Below are 21,288 nucleotides of genomic sequence, written 5' to 3'. Positions count from 1 at the left end.
TATTGAACAGAGATTTTTATTCCCATGGTGCATCACACTTTGTAACACTAATAAAGTAGGTTTAGATAGCACTTAAATCATGATTACGAATGCTTAATTGAATATTTTCCTTTCTGTAGCTGTGAAATGTAAAGCTTAGATTTGCTTCCATCAGGCCTCTTAAACCAAACTTGATCATGGTTAACGGTTGTAATTATGGCACTGGTAGAACATTCATCTTTTTTTTTATCAACACGTATGGTCTGTCTGTGTATATACCATTCACCATCATAATACAGTCTTCCCTCTTCAGATCTGGCACTGTGCAGATGCTTCTCCAGCTTCACAGGGGGTTCTGTTTTCTCTCTGTATGGACCCAGCGTAGCCATTACCTTCCTGATTTTTGTCCAGTCTTCCAGAATGTCAAGATCTTGTAAACATATACACTATATATGGGCCTGAAACAACAACGGGCTTCTTGTAGGGACTGAACGGGTCCTTACTCTTCTTTCTTGACTGCAGCTCATCATTTCACAGCTCTGAGGTAATGTTAGTGCTGTGCCTGTCCTCTTCAAGCCTTCGTATCTTCTCCTCAAGCTCACTCTGGATCGTATCATATAACAAAAGCTTCTCACTCTCACAATGCTGGCGAGAAGCTTGGATTTCACATTCATATTTGTTCTTTTTTTTTCCTTAAAGGTTTATTTATTTATTGGAAAGTCAGATATACAGAGAGGAGGAGGAGACAGGAAGATCTTCCGTCCGATGATTCACTCCCCAAGTGAGCGCAACGGCCGATGCTTTGCCGATCCGAAGCCAGGAGCCAGGAACCTCCTCCAGGTCTCCCACGCGGATGCAGGGCCCCAAAGCATTGGGCCGTCCTCAACTGCTTTCCCAGGCCACAAGCAGGGAGCTGGATGGGAAGTGGAGCTGCTGGGACTAGAACCGGCGCCCATATGGGATCCCGGGCGTTCAAGGTGAGGACTTTAGCTGCTAGGCCATGCCGCCAGGCCCCGTATTTGTTCTTTACTGATTCTAAGCAGAGCTCCCTATGGATTCCTGCTACCTTTGTATTAATTTGCATATTTTCTTGTAGAGTTGCCAGTGGTTCCAAATATTCTGATGTTTTCCCAGCTATGACTTCTTGTAGTTTTGCATCCACCTGACTTAATCGCTCTTTATAAAGTTGGTCTTTGAGGTCGGTAAACTGTTTTTCAAGATTGGACATTTCATCTAAATATTCCATTCTTCTTTCACAGTCTTCATCATCTATTTCTGAGCTGTCACCATCCTCCGAGACTGATGAGCTCTCGGTGTCCTAGTCCTCGGAGCTACTCCATTCATTCTCGGAGTAGTTCACCTCGGAGTAGTTCATCATGATGGTTCGTTTCCTTCTTATCCCCCAACCCCCACCCCCGGGGAATACACCAGCATTTTCCAGCCGTGCAGTGGCTTCTCACTCCCGGCACCCACCCCGGCCACCGCTGCTTCAAGGAAGGGAGCACCGAACACTGGGACCCACCCTGCAGCTGAGCTCACTCCGAACCCCTAGGTTCCTCCTCCGATAAGTTTTTGCATTTGATTTCAGGCACGTGGAGGTTAAGGATTCTTGGGGAATCGATCTCGTCATCATTGTGTGATGTTCTTTGTTATCTCTGTTAACTTTCTTCTGTTGAAGTCAGCTCCTCTGAAATTAATATCACACTAATCTTCCTTTATCTGTGTTTTCACTTACCTGCAGTTTCAGTTTCTTATGGCCAAGCTTGATCCAAAAGCTCAATGGAAATACTATTAATAGAAATAAATATTTTAGAAACTTTAAGCTATACATCATTTTCAGTATCTTGATAAAACCTTGCATTATGCATTTCACTCTCATCCGGAATATAAATTTTTCCTAACTTATTCATGCTGAATATGTTACCCACCTGTTAGTCACTTAGTAGCCATCCTATTTTCAGATTCATTGTCATGGTGCTGCATTGCCTGTGTTCTAATAACCCTTGTTTTACTTAATAATGACATCAAAATGCAAATAATATTTATGCTAGCAATTTGAATATGCCAAAGAGAAGTCACAAAGTGCTTTCTTTCTTTAATTGAAAAAGTATAAGCTCATGATTGAAGAAAATAAAAATATGGGATGCTGAGATTACCAGTCTATGCTGTTGTTGTTAATTTCTTATTGTAGTTAATTCATGCATAACATTTAATTATATGTTTGTGTGTAGGGAAATACATGTGTGTACAGAGTTCAGTGCTATCATGAGTTTCAGGCGTCCATTTGGATTCTTCACTAAGGAGATACTACTGTACTTCCAGTATCTTTTGATTACTATTAGGACAGTGTATCTTTTGCTGTTAGTGTACTTTTTTTTTTAAAGATTTATTTATTTTTTTTTTTATTGGAAAGGCGGATATACAGAGAGGAGAGACAGAGAGGAAGATCTTCCATCCGATGATTCACTCCCCAAGTGAGCGCAACGGGCCGATACTATGCCGATCCGAAGCCAGGAGCCTCTTCCGGGTCTCCCACGCGGGTGCAGGATCCCAAAGCTTTGGGCCGTCCTCGACTGCTTTCCCAGGCCACAGGCAGGGAGCTGGAAGGGAAGCGGGGCTGCCGGGATTAGAACCGGCGCCCATATGGGATTCCAGGCGTGCAAGGCGAGGACCTTTAACCACTTGCGCCACCGCGCCGGGCCCTGTTAGTGTACTTTTAATCTCTATGTATTTTATGGAAAATGGATTTCTTATAGGCAACATATTACAGGGTCTTCTTGTTTGATCCCCTATGATATCCATCTTTTAGTGCTTTAGATCATTGACTTTTCCCATTCATGAATTATTGATATAGCTGGTTTAGTATCTACTATATTTGTTGCTGTTTTTGTCCTTTTTTCTTTGTTCATATATTTTCAATAGAAAAAAGTATTTATGTTTTTGAAGGTCAGAATTAGAGAGGGAAAGAGAAAGAGAGCGAGAGAGAAGAGGGAGAGAGAAAGATTTGCTCATTCCCAGATGTTAGCACTGGCCAGGGCTGGGTCAGACCGAAGCCAGGAGACTGGAACTCAATCTGGGTCATCTATGTGGGTGTGAGAGCCCAAGCGCTTGAGTCATCCTCTGCTACTTTCCCCAGGTGCATTAACAGGGAACTGGATCGTAAGTGGAGCCGCTGGAACTTGAATGAGTGTCCAAATGAGAGATATTCACATCACAGGAGTTGACATGAACTTACACCACAACCCCAGTCCCTCTAAGTTTTTAAAATAGAGAAATACACAGTGTGCGAACATCATCTCTAGTCACCCTACTGTACAACAGAATCCAAAAGCAGCTTACTATTATATATCCCTGATGCAGTATCCCCCATCTTACTCGCTTCACTTTCCTCTCAAATGTCTGGTCATGCCATTACATTTTTAACCTCCATGAGTTCACCTTTTTCTTTTTTAAGGCTCCACATAGGTGCAAGATAATGTTTCACTTGTCTTTCTGTGCTTGGTTTATTCCAATTAGTATAAATACCTCTTTTCCCATTCATGCTGTTGCAAATGATGAGACTGCACTCTTTTCGTGGTTGCATAATATTCCATTGTATATGTGTACCACATTTAAAAAATTTATTCTTTAGTGGATTGGCACCTATAATGTTTACGCTGCATGGATATTTGTGAGTAGTTCAGCAATAAACATGGAAGTATACATGTTTATTCAATAGATGGGTTGCATTTTCTTTGGAATTGCTAGATCAGTAATAGATTTTATAAGATCCACTTTCACTTTTTTCAGAACCCCCACAATGTTTTCCATAATAACTGCACTAATTTAATTCCCAGCAACAGTGTAAAAAGACTTCCTTTTCTCCACATTTTCATCACCACTCGTCATTTGTGTTTTTGATAATAGTCAATCTTATTGAGGGTGAGGTGATACATGATTTAGTTTAAATTTCTCTGAGAATTCAGTGATGTTAAGCATTTTTAATGTACCTGTTAGAAATTTAGGTGTCTTCTTTTGAAAATGTCTGTTTTTGTGTGTTTGATCGTTCATGATATTTTATTTTGCTGTTGGGTTGCTTGAGTTCCTTATATGTTCTGGATATGAATCTCTTGTTAGATGTACAGCTTGAAAATAGTTTCCCATTATGTATATCACTTCTGTTGACCATTTCTTCTTTCGTGCAAAAGCTCTTTATTTCAGTGAAGTCTCATTTGCTTATTCTTGTGCTTATTTCATGTGCCTTTGGGGTCTGATCTAGAAAATCCTTGCGCATTTCAATGTACTAAACTGGTTCTCTTATGCTTTCTTCGAACAGTTTCAAAGACTCAGGCCTCATATTTTAGCATTTAATCCAACTTAGTTTGATTTGATTTTTGTATGTGGTGATAGTGCCTGATTTCATTCTTCTGTATGTAGATATACAATCTTCCCATCATTGTTTATTAATTCCCAATGCAATTTTAGCAACTTTGTCAAAGAGCAGTAGGTTGTAGGGGGTTTACTGTTAGCACCTCTATTGTGTTTCATTGTCCTATAAATCTGTGTTTATGTTGAAATCATGCTACTTGGGGTCTTTTGTGGTTCCATATATATATATATTTTTAAGATTTATTTATTTTTATTGGTAAGAAATACAGGGAGAAGGAGATAGAGAAAGAACTTCCTTCTGTTTATTCACTCCCCAGGTGGCTGTAATGGCCAGAATTAAGCTGATCCAAAGCCAGGAGCCAGAAACCTCCTTTGGGTCTCCCATGTGGGCACAGGGTCTCAAGGCTTTGGGCAGTCCTCCACTGCTTTCTCAGGATACAGGCAGGGAGTTGGATGGAAAGTAGAGCAGCTGGGTCTGGAACCGGTGCCCATGTTAGATCCTAATATGGATGCAAGGTGAAGATTTTGGTCATTAGGTTATCACACCTGGCCTGTTCCACATGTTTTAATAGTGATTTTTTTTTCTCTATTTCTCTGAAAAATGTTGCTTGGATTTTGGTAGGGATTGTATAGAGTCTGCATGTATCATTGGGTGGTATGCGAATTTTAATGATACTGATTCTTCTAAGCCAGGAACCTAGATTGGAGCCTGGCATACAATTGCTCAGTGGCTAAATCCTCGCCTTGCATGTGCCAGGTTCATATATGGACACTAGTTTGTGTCCTGGCTGCTCCGCTTCCCATTTAGCTCCCTGCTTGTGGCCTGGGAAAGCAGTAGAGAACAGCTCAAAGCTTTGGAACCCTGCATCCACATGGGAGACCTGGAAGAAGCCCCTGGCTCCCGATTTCAGATTGGCTCAGTTCTAGCCGTTGTGGCTATATGGTGAGTGAATCAGCAGATGGAAAATTTTTCTTTCTGTCTCTCTTTCTTTCTGTAAATCTGCCTTTCCAATAAAAATATGTCAATCTTTTTTTAAAAAGAATCCAGGACATCTTTCCATTTATTTGTGTTTCCTTTGATTTCTGTCAACAAGGATGTGTAGTTTTCATAGTAGAAATCTTAAATTTATTTTCTCAGGTATTTTGTCTTTTTTTTGTAACTACTGGAAGTGAGAGAAATTTCTTGACTCTCTTTTTTGAAACAACTCACCATTCACATGTTATAACACTATCATTTTTGTGTTTTGACATTGTATCTTGCAACTATGTCAAATTTCTTTATTATTTCTAACAGCTTTTTGGTGGGATCTACAGTTTTCCACACATAAGATCATGTCATTTGCAAAAAGTGAAAATTTGACTTCCTCCTTTCTGAGTTGGATGCTCCTTATTTCTTTCTTGCCTATTTGCTTTACTTATGACTTCTAGTATTATGTTGAACAGAATTGGTAAGAGGGTACGCTGGTCTTAACTTAGATCTTACACAGAATACCTCCAGTCTTCCCCTACTTAGTATGATGTTAGATGTTGAGTTGTTATATATAGTCTTTGTTATGTTAAGGTTTGTTTCTTCTTTATTAAATTTGTTCAGTTTTTTACGAAGGAATGTTGAATTATATCAAATGTTCCCCCCCCTTTTTATATCTACTGAGATGATTAAACACATTTTATTCTATATTCTATTGATGAGATGTCTCACATCCCTGGGATGAATCACAGTTGATAGGAAAGGATTTTTAAAATATGCTGTTGGATTTTATTTTATTAATTAATTTACTATTTTGTTGGATTTTTATTTTATTAATATTTTGCTGAGAATGCTTGCATTAATTTGCAGCAAGGATATTGGTCTATTGATTTGGTTGGTTGGTGTTTTTCTTGTTGCAGTTTTGTTTTGTTGTTAATGTAATGCTAGCCTTGGAATTAATTTGAAATAATTGTGCTCTCTTCTGCTTTTAAAATTAATTTAAGAAGCATTGGTGTTAATTGTTCTTTAAAAGTTTGGTAGGATTAAGTAGTGAAGCTATCTTGTCCTGGACTTCTGTTTGATTAGAGGGTTTTTTTTTTTTTTTTAAGCCGAGTTAATGTTGCTGCCTGTTATTGGTCTGCTTAGGCATGCTATTTCATCATGATTAAATCTTAGTAAGGTATATTTATCCAAGAATTTGTTCATTTCTCTAGGTCATGAAATTTGTTTCCACATAATTGTTCATAGTTATCACTAACAATCATTTTTTTATTTTGGTAGTGTCAGTTGTAATGTCTCCATTTTCATTTCTAATTCTATGTAATTTGAATCTCCTCTCTTTCTTCCTTGGTTCATCTAGCAAATGGTTGAGGGATTTTTTTTTTCTAAGAAAAAGTTCCTTGTTTCATTGATTTTTTGGTAGTCTGTGTCACTGATTTATTATATTTTCCTTATCCCTCTTTTGGGTTTATTTTGTTCTTTTCTCCAATTCTTTGGGATACAATAGTAAATGGTTTCTTTGAGATATTTCTGTCTTTTTATTGGATGTGTATATTGATTATCGTAAACTGAATTTCCATTTTCATTCATTTTAAGATATTTTAAATTTTCTTCCTTGATTTCTTCCTCTATTCATTGATGTTTGAGATGTAAATTATTTAGCTTTAGTATTTGTATAGTTCAAAAGTTTTTTTTAAAGATTTATTTTATTTTTATTGGAAAGGCGGATATACAGAGAGGAGAGACAGAGAGGAAGATCTTCCGTCCGATGATTCACTCCTCAAGTGAGCTTAACGGCAGATGCTATGCCGATCCGAAGCCAGGAGCCAGGAACTTCTTCTGGGTCTCCCACACGGGTGCAGGGTCCCAAAGTATTAGGCCATCCTCGACTGCTTTCCCGGGCCACAGGCAGGGAGCTGGATGGGAAGTGGAGCTGCTGGGATTAGAACCGGCGCCCATATGGGATCCTGAGCGTGCAAGGCGAGGACCTTAACCACTGCGCCATCGCGCCAGGCCCTCAAAAGTTTTTACTATTATTGATTTCTATTACTATTGCATTGTTGTCAGAAATGGCACTTGGAATGATTTCTAATATCTTAATTTTGTAGAATCTTATTTTGTGACCTACCATATGATCTCTCTTGGAAAATGTTCCATGTGTTGTTGAAAAGAATGTCTTATGCAGCTGTGGATGTCTGTTAGATCCAAACAAAACAATTCAGGGTGCAATGTAACTCTACTGTTTCCTTGTTATTTTTTTTCTGTATGATCAGTCCATTTATGAAACTGGAGAGTTAAATTTCCTTACTGTCATTGTATCAGAGTTTATTTCTACATTTAGCTCCATTAGGGTTTACTTTATGTATTTGAGTGTTCCAATATTAAATGCATATAAACTTATAATTGTTATATCCTCCTGCTGGTTTGAGCCCTTTATCATTACACAATAATCCCCCCAAATCTCTATCTCCTCCAACTTCCCCCATGTCATTGCAATAGTATAGTCCTTCATAAACAGTCATAAGCCTATCATCCTGCTATTTAAGTGTATCCTGATATTGTAGGCATGGACCCCGGCAAAGAATCCAGCATCCTATTGTCAAGATACATTCAACAGTTTCATTGGGAGTCCATCTTGGATTTGGAAATAGAGATTCACGTTGCATTGTATCTTCATATCTGTATGTGATAGTCTCTACTACATAGTTACAATACATCTGCTTGAATGAAAAGTCATCAAAATCAACAGCAGGAATGAAAATTTAAAAATTACAACAACATGAAGTTAAATATCATGCTACTGAATGACTAATGTGTTGCTGAAGAAATGAAAAAGAAAACCAAATACCTTCCTCAAGCACATGATGCTACTGTGTGAACTATGAGACAGTGAGGAAATTAATAAGAAAAACGAAAACTTTTTGAATGAATGAAAATAAAAGCAAACTTATCAACCTCCCTGAGATGTAGTAAAAATGGTACTGAAAGGTATCTCATATTTCAGAGAGAACATACGATATTGTCCGTTTGGGATTGAATTGTTGCACTGAGCATAATTGCCTCTAGTTGGGATCATTTGGTTGTAAACAGTAGAATTCCATTCTTTTTAGTGATTGAGTGGATGTATTATAGTTTCTTTATCCACTCCTCTTTGGATGGGCATCTGCATTGTTTCCATGTCATTGCTATTGTAGATTGTGCTGTGAATATAGATCTATAAATCCCTTCCTCATATGTCCTCATATGCAAATTTCATTTCCTTTGGATATATTCTCAGAAGTGGGATAGCTGGGTCATACAGCAGATCAATTTTTAGTTTTCTTAGCACTCTCAATACTGACTTCCATAGTAGTTGTACTAGCCTACACTCCCACCAACAGTGAAGGAGATTTATTATTAAGACTTATTTATTTCACTTGGAAAGTTAGAGTTACAGAAAGGGGGGTAAGAGAGAGAGAGAGAGAGATCTTGCATAATTTGAGTCACTCCCCAAATGCCTGCATGTTTTGAAGCTGGGCCTGTCTAAAGCCAGGAGCTTCTCCCATATATCCCACGTGGGTGCAGGGGCCCAAGGTTTTGGGCTATCTTCTGCTGCTTTCCTAGACCATAAACAGAGAGCTGGATTAGGAAGTGGAACTATCAGGGCACGAAGCTGTGCCCATATGGCATGTCAGTGCCTGTAAGTGGAGGATTAACTTGTTATGCCACCATACTAGTCTTGAAGTGAACTTCTCATAACAGGATATAGTTAGGTTCTTTTTAAAAGAAATAGCCATTTAGTCACCCTATCTTTTAATTTGATGATATTTTATTAACATTTAAGTAATCATCAATAGTTAAGTTTTTATAACTGACATTTGAAAAAAGTTTATTTTATTTTAAATATTGATTACGTAGTTGAGATGATGCATACCCATGCTGTTCTCCAATTATGATGTGGAGTTTTGAGGTGTGAAGGGAGTGGGTGGGATAAATATTTCAGTTATTTTTTCTTTCTCCTATATCTGTGGAGGCTGCAGGATAGGGGAGTGGCCTGCTTCTTGCTGTCAAGCTAAATTAGTGCCTGGGGATGGAGATGGTCGTCAGATGTCGCCTTAGTTACCCCAGTGTAGGGAATAATGTTTTGAGAGTGCTGCTTGAGTGGTCTTGATGGTTCTGAGGAATTGTTGGTGTCATTGTACCAGAGCTGAGAAAATATTTTCAAGGTCTAATGGCTGAGGAGGTCTATTTCAGTGTATCCACAGACCTGGACATTTGTTGGAAAGCTTAGTTAGGAAAATTGTTTAACCTGTTCTGTTTTCTATCTTTTGGCGAAGCACTCGATGTTCTCTGCTGGCCTAGGTGAGATGGCTGTTATGTTCCCTGTGTTCATTTTGGTATGCTGGCCACTGCACAGGTATCAGCAACTGCAGCACCCAGTCCTGAGGCCTGCACTCTAAGGTCAAATCACATACATTGTAATTTTCCCTGTGGCCAGGGTTTGAGTTCAGCAGTCTAGTTGGGGAGTCCCCCAAGAAACTTCACCTAGGGTGACCTCAGACTTGACTTGTGTGTGCACCAGCTAATGCAGGGTCAGATTTGCTCTACCTCTTGCATCAGTTAATACACTTACTGATGGATGCAGCTGACTGGTCAGTTCTGCCCCCAACCCCATCTCTGAGGCAAACTGGTGGGTGCTGCAGCCTAGTCCAGCCCAGTCCGCCAGAAGCCCATCTCATGTATATGGGCATGTGCTGTAGTCTAGCTGAGGTGACACCAAATAACTCCCACCAGGTCCACCCTCAGTCTCGATTTTTGCATGTGTTGGTAGGTGCAGTGGCCAAGCCTGGCTGGGCCCACTTCCTGCTTTAGTTCCCTTGCATACCAGCAGGTATTTGTTTTTTTATTTGGAAAGCAGAGTTACAGAGAGAAGCAGAGGCAGAGAAAAATCTTGCATCTTCCCAAATGGCTGGTTCACTCCCCAAATGGCTGCAATGGCCAGAGATGAGCCTAGCTGAAGCCTGTAGCCAGGAACTTTTTCCAAGTCTCTCACGTGAGTGCAGGGGTCCAAGGACTTGGATGATTCTTCACTTCTTTTCCAGGTCATAAGCACAGAGCCAGAGCATAGTGGAGCAGTGAAGATAAAACTGGCACCCATATAGGATGCTGGCGCTTCAGACAGACAATTAGTTTGCTAATGCCACTGCATCAGCAGCAATAACTAATATTTTCATATTTTTAAAAAAATGGTAGTTCCTTTGTTTTTGCCTCTTACAATCTTTATTTGTTCCTTGCTGATTTCTCTTTGGCAACTCCATTATAAGTTAGTGATTTGTGTTTATCATTCAGCTTACAAAAAACCTTTCAGTGTAACAAGCAAAAAGTTGAAATACAAGTTAAAATTGAATACAAGTTGAAACACAAGTTAACATTAAATGTAAAGATAGGGAAAGAAACAAACAAAAAGAGATAGGATGCATGAACAAAGAAGCCTACATTTGTGCTTTACTCTGCACATTTTGAACTTTTGTTGTTACATTTAACATCTTTCAATATAGCCTATTTCTTAACATTTTAATATAGTTATTATAATATTTGAAATATTTACAGTGAAGGTGTAAACGGTTTTATACCATGTTTACAATTTTAGAGCATTCTGAATTTGTTGGTACAGTTATTCTTACCAGTGAGGTTTTGTTTTGTTTTAGGATTTATTTTTTATTTGAAAGGCAGAGTTATATAGAGAGAAGGAGACAGAAAGATCTTCTGTCTGCTGGTTTATTCCCCAAATGGTTGCAAAAGGTAGAGCTGGGCTGGCCAGATGCCAGGAGCTAGGAGCTTTTTCTAGGTCTCCCACACAGGTATAGGGGCCAAGGACTTCAGTCTTTTCCCACTATTTTCCCAGCCCATTAGCAAGAATTTTGTTTGGAGCTGGAGCAGCTGGGACTCGAGTGGCGCCTATATGGGATGTTTGTGCATCAGGAGGAGACTTAACTTGCTAGACCATGGTATTGGCCCCAACAGAGAGGTTTTGTTTAAAGAAAAAAAATTACCTATTTTAAAGGCAGAGTTACAATGAGAAAGAGAGAGAGATAGAGAGAGACACAAAGAGAGAGAGAATGAATATTTCATTCATTTCTTCATTTACTTGCTAAATGCCCAAATGGCCACAACAACCAGTACTGGGCCAGGCTTGAGTCAGGAGCCTGAAACTCCCTTTCTCCTACGTGGAAGATAAGAGCCAAAGTCATCTTCTGTTGTCTTCCCAGGTTTGTTAGCAGGGTGTTGGGTCAAAAATGAAGCAACTAGAACTGGAGCCAGCAATCTAGTATGGAATGCTGCTGCTGCAGGTGGCTCTACCACACCGGCCCTCAGCAGTGAGTTTTCAGAGCCATCTGTTGTTTTCTTCTTTCTCTTTGGCATCTCTTCCAGCTTGAAGAACTCCCTTTCTTAGCTTTTGTAACAGATCCATTGGTAGCAAACTCTCTTAGCTTTAGTTTGGGAATGTCTGTCTCTCCCTCGTATCTGAAGAATGGTTTTGTTGGATACATTATTCTTAGCTGGCAATTTTGAATAAATGCTGTAAAAGTCATTCATTTTTTTTCCTGACTTACGAAGTTTCTGCCTTTTTTTTTTTGCAGAAAAAGTAGATTTGTGGTCAGACAAATTATGATCTCTAAATATGTTATTCCTTCTTTTCTCTTGCAATGTTGAGAGTTCTTCCTTTGTGTTTCGACTTGGAGAGCTTGTCTAAAATACATCTTATGGTGGAATGGGTAGATTTGAATTTGACTGGTGACCTCTGGTTTTTCTATTCCTGGATAGCTAGAGCTTTCTCTAGGGTTGGGAAATTTTCTGTTTGTTACCTCTTTAATATCCCTTTGGCTTTCTGAAGTGTCTCTTGAATTCCAATCATCTGGATGTTGCTGTTATTATGGGGTCTCAAACTTCCATTAAATTTTCTTCATTTCTCTTGATTCTTTTTTTTCCTCCTTTGCCTGTGTGTTTTCAAATAATCTATCTTTATGCTCCCCAATTAGTTTTTTGTTTGTTTGATATATTCTGACTTGTATCATGTTGTTTATTTCACTTAGTGTACTTTTTCAGGTGAGAGATTTCTGCCTGATTTTGCTTGGTTACTGTTGTCTCACTATCAATTCTCTATGTTAAAATATTGCATTGTTTGTGCTCTCTTCAGTTCCTTGAAGTTTAATAAAACAACTATTTGGAAATGCTTATCTGAGTATGAAAATTTCAATTTCAGTTTGTTCTTTAGGTGAAATCATGGCGTTTTGGAAGTTCTTAAGTTCTTGTTTGCGTATACCATTATCTGTGCATTGCAAGAGAAGTTACAGTAATATGGTTTTCTTTGTGGCTGTCCTTGTAGAAATTCTAAGCAGTGTGCTCATTTTCTCTGATCCGGTTTTAATATTTGAGTGCATTCCAAGTCAATTTCCCATAGACATCCTGTTGATAATGTTTTTACTCGTTCAGTCTTATAATACTCCCTAGCTCCAGTTTGTCCCAAATATACAGCTGAGGTGCTGTTCAGAATGAATTGGGTAACTACCGAAAGTGTGATAGCTCACCCTTCCATGGCCTCTTCCTGGGCTTGTGTTGGGGTCAGCCCTATTGTTCTGTGCCCACCAATGCCAAGATGCTTTGTGATATCTGGAGTCTTCATTCAACCAAGACCAGCCCGTTCTGGGGGGTAGAACCAAAGCTTACACCACCATGGCCTGTCTATTCTTTAGGCAGGGATGTTCAGTGTGATAGTGTCGTAATTTGTTCAGCTTCTAGTAAAGCTCTTATTTTATATCTTGGCAGGGAACCGGAAGGGGCAGTTGCCATATGCAGAAGGGGACAACAAGTGAAGTGGGCTGACTTTAGAACAACCTGCAGGCAGAAGAACTAATCCATTCAGGTGAGGATCAGTACTCAGTCATTTACTTCCACCTGCTTCCATGAGAAAGTCATCAGTTTGTTTTAATGACTAAATCACCTCTTCCAGACCCAGCCTCAACTCAGCACAGTAACATTGGTGATTACACAGTATCATGACTTTGGTGGTAAAAAATGACATCCAAATCATAGCAGCTCTCTGCGTATGTTTTCTTGTAACTCACCAATTTTCTGTAAGATGATTAATTAAAGCCTTCAGGAAATGTGTAGATTTCTATATCTTTCATTTGGGTTACTGAGGATTTGTCTTGTTCTTTTCTTTCTTTTTTCTTCATTTATTTCATGGTCCTTTCAGCTCTGCATTGTAATGTACACATGATGAAACCACCGCTTCTCACAGACTGCATGGCCCCCCTTCCCCTGTCAGTGTGCCTAGCAGTTATGGGTTCCTGTTTCTGTGCCAAGTGCACCTTACTTTTTTTTTCTCATGGCAATCCAAAGTATCTTGCTTCACTTGGAGTGTAACTTTGTCACATTCCTCAGAGTTCTGTGTGAGGTAGGGCAAAAACCAGCCCTTTGATAGTGTTCTACAAGGCCAGGGATGTTAGAAGAAGGGGAGGTTTCTTGTTCTTTTTAGATCTAGAATTTTTCATTTGGTTACTTTTTATCATTTCTTCTCTTTAAACTTGCTTGTGTTTAAAAAATAAAATTTGTATGTATTTATGAACACCATGCTGTTGAAATATGCTTACCTTGTTGAATTACTACATTGAGGTTATTAACAATCACATTACTTCTTGGTTTTTTTTTTTTGTGAAAAGGACATGTAAAATCTGCTCTTTTAGCAGTCCTCACAGTACAGTATCTCCTTGCTAATTAAAATCACCATAATGTACAATATATCTCTTACATTTATTCCTATGTAATGGAGACTTTATATCTTTAGATTAATGTCTTTCTGATTGTTCCTCCCTCCTGTCTTCTAGTAAGCATTCTATACTACATCTATGAGCTCCAGTTTTCAAGAGTTGATACAGAAGTGAGATCACAGAGGTGCTCTATGCTTGTCTTACTTGTCTTAACACTAAACAGTACTATCCATTTAGTTACAAGTGACTAAGCATATGTACTGTTAAAGGTTAATTGGCTTTCCAGTTTTATGTGTGTGTTTACACACACTGGTCCGTGGTGGATGTTTAGGTTGGTTTCATATGTTGACTGTTGCGAATACTGTTACAATAAGCTAAAGAGTGCAGCTATAGTCTCAACATACTGCTTTTATTTCCTTTGAATGGATACACAGATGTGCTACTCAGTCACAGGGTGATTATATTTTTGATTTTTTTGAGAAACCTTTATACTGCTCTCCATTAATGAAAGTACTGATTTCCATTCACACCAAGAGCATGAAATGGCTCTTTATTTTCCATGTCCTCTTCAGCAGTTGTTTATAATTGTTATGTGCCCTTGATAAAGTCTCTCATTTATCATTATATAATGTCTTTTCAAATTTTGTTTTACAGTTTTTGAGTGAAAGTCTATTTTATCCAATGTAAGAATTTCTGTCTCTGCTGACTTTCAGTTTTTATTGAGAGGGAATGTCTTCTATCGAGTCACTTTAAATGTGTGTCTGTGTTTGTAGCAACCCTCTTATAGGTTGGTTGAATAGTCTTTGTTTTATCCATTCATCAAATCCATGTCTTTTTTAAATTGGAAAATGTAACCTATTAACTTTGAAGATGGCTATTGTTAAGAATTAAATGCTGCCATTTAATGAATTGCTTTTGGTTGTGTTGTGTGTACTTTCTCTGTGTTGTATGTACTTTAGTACTTTCTCAGTGTCTTTGTGATTACATGATTTTCCCTAGTGGGACAATCCTTTTGATTCCTTAATTTTTTTAAAGAGGTATTCATTTATTTGAAAGACAGAGTTAGAGAGGGGGATGCACACACACACGCACACACACACAGATCTTTTTTGCTGAAATGTGTCTCCTATAAGCAACAAATAGATGGGTTTTGTTTTGTAATCCAGTCTGCTAATCTATGATGATTGACTTATGAGTATAAGCTGTTTACATTCAAGGTTAATACAAGTAAGTGGTCATTTGGTTCTGTCATTTTAGCAGTGGATTGTTCATTGATTTAGTCTTCTGTTGTCGTTTTACTGGGGTGTTCTTCGCATTTGCCTTTGGTTTGGTTGGCAGTATTCCTTTTCTCTGTCAAGAGAACATCTTGAAGTATCATTTCTAGGGCAGGCTTGGAAGAGGCATATTCTTTTAACTTGTCTTGACTGTGGAAGAATTTTATTTCATTTTCAAAGACAAAGGAAAGTTTTGCTGGATACGTTATCCTGGGTTGGCAATTTTTGCTTTTAGAATCTGGAATATGGGCCTGGCGCGGTGGCGCAGTGGTTAAGGTCCTCGCCTTGCACGCCCGGGATGCCATATGGGCGCTGGTTCTATTCCGGCAGCCCCGCTTCCCTTCCAGCTCCCTGCCTGTGGCCTGGGAAAGCAGTTGAGGACGGCCCAAAGCTTTGGGAACCTGCACCCACGTGGGAGACCCGGAAGAGGCTCCTGGCTTTGGATCAGCATAGCATTGGCTATTGCGCTCACTTGGGGAGTGAATCATCGGATGGAAGATCTTCCTCTCTGTCTCTCCTCCTCCCTGTATATCTGACTTTCCAATAAATAAATAATAAAAATAAATCTTATATAAAAAAAAGAATCTGGAATATGTTGCTCCATTCTCTTCTTGCCTGTAGAGTTTCCTGGAAGAGGTCTCCTGTGAGTTTAATTGGCATTCCTTTATATGTCAGTTGATTTTTTTTCACGTGCACACTTAAGGATCTTTTTCTTATGTTTGATTGAAGAGAACTTGATTATCATGTGTCGTGGCGAAGATTACTTTTGGTCAACCCTGTTGGGAGTTCTGTGCCTTTCCTGGATGCTGTTCCCCAATTCTTTCTCTATATTAGGAAACTTTTCCCTTATTATTTCATTAAATACATGTTTATTTTATTTTTTTTTGGGTGGGAGTGGATTATTTATTATTATTATTATCAGCATTTTCACCATAGGCTCCTGGGATTTCCCTTAACCTTTTCCCAGTTCCCCCTCCCCACCTAGTTCTTCTATATCATTACTAAAGCATACTTCTTCATACACAGTCATATGTCCATCATTGTGGGCATGGACAATGGCAGAGAGTCCAGCATCCTATTGTCAAGATATAGTAAACAGTTTCTGTGTAATTCCATCTTTGTCTGAAAGTAGAAATGCATACTACATTTTATCTTCACATCTGAATATGTTAGTCTCCATTGTAAATTTCTAGTTTTCTTTCTATAGTTGATTTTGTATTATGACTTTTCATTTGAGGGGAGGTACAATAGCTGAAAATAAATGTTTAAACTCAACCTCTCTTTCTGCACCTTCTGGGACACCCATAAGTCTTATGTTTGGCCTTTTAATAGTTTCTTTCGATTCTTGAATACTTTTTTTGGCCTGATCCAGCTCTGCTTCCAGCTTTTTGTTTGTTTCCCCCTGGTGACAGCAAATATCTTCCAATTCAGAGATTGTTTCTTATGCCTCCTTCATTCTATTTTGGAGACTCTCCACTGTACTTTTAATTTGCTCCACTGTATTCGTCATTTCTGATACATCAGCTTTCATTTGATTCATTTCCGGTGTGACAGGTTCCTTGAAATCCTTGAATGCCTGCTTTACGTCTTATCATTGTTGATAAGAAGTTTTATAACAAGTGTCTTGAATTCTGTATCCCCCATTTTCTTGATGCATTTCTGTTAACTCTAAGGTTGGCAAAAGCTTTTGTTCCTTTGCAGGGGAGTCTTCAGTAATATTTATTGTGCCTCTGTCTCTCCGTTTGCTCTTGGTCATTGTGCTTCTGGTTATCAGGTTCTTCTTCTTGGGCATGTTTCTAAGCTCTGTCACCCACAAGTCTACAATTCAGTTTTACTTATTGCACTTGGTCCATGGCTCTTTGTTTGTAGTCATTTGTGCCACTCCCTCCAGTGAGTTCCAGGTCTGGGTTCTTATGTTAGATTTCCACCATGGTATCTGCAGCCCCAACTCCTGGGTCAGCATTGTAAAAATGTATTTAATGAAATAATAAAGGAAAATTTCCCTAATTTAGAGAAAGAATTGGGGAACAACATCTAGGAGGGGCACAGAACTCCCAGAAGGGTTGATCAAAAAGTGATGCTCACCGCGACACATGATCATCAAGCTGTCTTCAATAGAACATAAAGAAAAGATACTTCAATGTGTATGTGGGGAAAAATTGACATATAGAGGATTGGCAATTAAATTCACAGGAGATCTCTCACAGGAATCTTTATAGGAAAGAAGGGAATGGAGCAACATATTCCAGATTCTAAAAGCAAAATTGTCAACCCAGGATAACGTATCCAGCAAAACTTTCCTTTGTCTTTGAAAATGAAATAAAATTCTTCCACAGTCAAGAAAAGTTAAAAGAATATGCCTCTTTCAAACCTGACCTACAAATGATATTTAAAGGTGTTCTCTTGACAGAGAATAACACCCACCAAAATCAAAAGCAAATGTGAAGAACATCCTAGTAAAACAACAGAAGGCCAAATGAGACAATGAACAACACATTGCTAAATGATAGGACCACATTACCACTCATACATAAATATGCATATATAATTAAAAATGTTTCCTTCTTTTTTTACTAATTGTTTCTTGATACAATTTAGTTGGTGCTGGTGTCTCCCGTCCCCCTCCCCCAAGTTCACTCCCCCCCTCTCTGTTCTCCCCTCCAGTCTCACAATGGGAGTCTTTCATGAATTTTCCCAAGTCTATGATGCTGACACTGGAGAGTCTCCCAACCATGTAGGAGACTGTCATTTTGTTGTGGGTTCATTCTTGCATCCTGGGGCCTTAATGTAGGTACAATGAGGATTAGATCTTTGTTATTTTTGGACAGTACCAGTAACAGTGATAAAGGGGACATTGACCATCTCGGGTGATTATAAACAGTCAGCCTCTTATGGATGTTTGATTAATGAATTACATCACAAGTTCTTGTTACAGAAGGTACAGGTAAGTATAAAGTGAAATAGAGTAAGATTCACATATGATATCTCTAGATTTGACATCATATTATCTTATATTAGAGCAAACATATGAAAAATGAAAAACATTTGTTTGTGGCCAAATGGGCCAAACTAGAGACCATTATGCTAAGGGAAATGAGCCACCCATACATATTAACCTTGAATGTAAATGGCTTAAATTCATCAATCAAATGGCATAGATTGATAGATTATAAAACAAAACCCATCTATTTGTTGCTTACAGGAGACACATCTTACCAACAAAGATCAGCGGAAACTGTATCTCATAGATTTTGATTTTTTTGTTAGTTTCATCTCTTCAATACGCTTTCTTTTTTTTTTTTTAAAGATTTATTTTTATTATTTTTTCATTGGAAAGGCGGATATACAGAGAGGAGAGACAGAGAGGAAGATCTTCTGTCCGATGATTCACTCCCCAAGTGAGCGCAACGGGCCGATACTACGCTGATCCGAAGCCAGGAGCCTCTTCTGGGTCTCCCACGCGGGTGCAGGGTCCCAAAGCTTTGGGCCGTCCTCGACTGCTTTCCCAGGCCACAGGCAGGGAGCTGGAAGGGAAGCGGGGCTGCCGGGATTAGAACCGGCGCCCATATGGGATCCCGGGCGTGCAAGGCGAGGACCTTTAACCACTTGCGCCACCGCGCCGGGCCCTCAATACGCTTTCTTATTACATTCTTCAATGAGTCAAGATCATATAGTAGCATCGTTTTCTTCAAGAAGTTTGATTTTTCTTTTTCATTTCTTCAGCAACACATTAGTCATTTAGTAGCATGTTACTTCATGGTGTTGTTAATTTCTTTTTTCTTCCTGCTGGTGATTCTGTTTTGTGGCTTTTCATCTAAGAGTATGTATAGTAACTTTGTAATGGAGATTATCATGTCTAGTAGCATGTTATTTAACTTCATGGCATTGCAAATTTCTATTTTTCTTCCTGTTGCTGATTTTTTTTTTGTAGCTTTTCATTTAAGGGGATTTATAGTAACTGTGTAATGGAGACTATCATATCCAGATGTGAGGATACAATGCAGTATGCATCTCTACTTCCAGAGAAAGATAGACCCCCAACGAAAGTGTTAACTATATCTTGACTAGGATGCTGGACTCTCTGCCATTGTCCATGCCAGCAAGGATGGACATATGACTGTGTATGAACTATGAACATGCGTATAGTAATGATATAGGGGAACTCAGTGAGGGGGGAGGGAATTGGGAAGGGGATAAGGGAAATCCCAGGGCCTATGGAACTCTATCATAAGATGATAATAATGATAATAATAAAAATAAGTAAAATTAAAAATTAAAAAAAGAAAATGGTCAGAGCTTTTGCCTATTATACATGCCCCTCCTAGTCTTTCTTCTGCCTGGCTTTATTTAATTGAACCTTAATTTTCATTAATTCTTAAAGTTATGACCTTAACATTATTAAGCTTTGAGGCAAAACCCAACCCACTGTGAAGACAAAAGCATGCAGCAGAAGGTAGAGATATGTTGATTCAAAGAATAGGGACCTGGATTTTATGGTTGGTCACTTATGGGCAGAGTAAGATTAATAATTAGAGTCTCATGTTCTCCATCCATAAAATAATGGTGATCTTAATTTTATCACAGATTTGTAACAAAAAAAAAATAAAATAAGGCATTACATCATAAGCACTCAATACCAACTGCTTGCTTGGGAAATTATTACGCACAATCACTTTAGCAGGTAGATTACTTTGCCTTATCTTAAATAACAGGTGCTTTATTCAATGAATGTGTTGACCTTGTAATTAGTATTTAGGAGCTGGCACTGAACATAGCCGTTAAGATACCCATATCTCAGATGAGTGTTTGAGTTAGATTTCCAGCTCTAGCTTCTGATTCTAGTGTTTTAGCCATGAAGATTTTTGGAGACAATACTGATGGCTACAACGGTTATGTTTTTGTAGCCCATGTGGGAGACCTTGGTTGCACTCCTGGCTCCTAGCTGTTGTCAGGATTTCAGACAGATGGATGTGTGAGTTTCTCTCTCTCTCTCTCCCCTCAATAAATGCATATTTAAAATAAATTCAACTAATATTTGAGTTTTGCTAACTTTCTGTCCTGTAATCCAGGAATCTAGCTGCAGCACTATTACTAAGAGATATTCTGAATTCTGAAGGTATTTTCTTCTCAGATTAGGCAGAGTGGTGATACTTGTAGGATGTGGGTAACTGAATTATCCATAGTGGGTAGTCCTTTATAACAATTCTGAAGTGTCTGAGCCTATTCACATTGAATCAGTTTTGGTAAACATTGAGAATACAGAATTTGCATAGTAATGAAGGAAGAGGGGAACAGAAATTTTCTTATCTCTATCACAGTGCTGGAAGCCACTTTTTAGGGGTGTTTTGATCCCCCTACAATGAAGGCCAGGGCAAAAATGATCCAAAAAGCACCATGTGTAAGGTTGAAGAAGAAAGGGGGAGATAAAACACCCAGAGGATTAGCTTGTACTGAACTGATAATACGAAGATGTGATGGTGGCAGGGAAGGAATGTTGTGGGGAGTGGATGGGGTGTGTGAACGGAAGGAGTACAGGAATGCAGAGGAGGACTTTGCTGAGAAACATGCCAAGTGAGCCATCAGGAGATACATTGTTGAACAAGTAGATGGCCTTGACTGTAGACATGTTAGACAGAAAATAATTAAACTGTGTGTATTTCCCCAGAAACACTTGGAAAATTGCTTCAAAAGAGTTAATAGTTTCAGCCTATAATTTCTCATAAATTTTAATTTGTCAATTAAGTGAGATTTTATTTAAGTTTTAAAAAAATATTATTTTCTATGATACAGTTTTGTAGGTATAGGAATTCTCCGCTCCACTTCCCCTTCCTGCCTCCCCAATTTCCCCACCACCATTTCCTCCATATTATTATAGTAGTATAGTCCTTTAGTAAGAGTTACAAGTTTAACATTCAACAATTTAAGTGTATCATGCCATTTTAGGCATAGG

General features: G+C 38.6%; 1 pseudogene; it reads right to left on the bottom strand.

Moving 5' to 3' along the window:
* Nucleotides 1-83: 83 nt before the first annotated feature.
* LOC121169142 lies at nt 84-18,200 on the bottom strand (annotated as a pseudogene).
* Nucleotides 18,201-21,288: the final 3,088 nt, after the last annotated feature.

The sequence above is a fragment of the Ochotona curzoniae genome, unplaced genomic scaffold, assembly GCF_017591425.1.
Source record: "Ochotona curzoniae isolate NIBS_2020 unplaced genomic scaffold, NIBS_Ocur_1.0 scaffold_1852, whole genome shotgun sequence".
Lineage (NCBI taxonomy): Eukaryota > Metazoa > Chordata > Mammalia > Lagomorpha > Ochotonidae > Ochotona > Ochotona curzoniae.
Note: the sequence above shows the minus strand (reverse complement) of the source record. Positions and strands in the feature narration are given on the sequence as shown.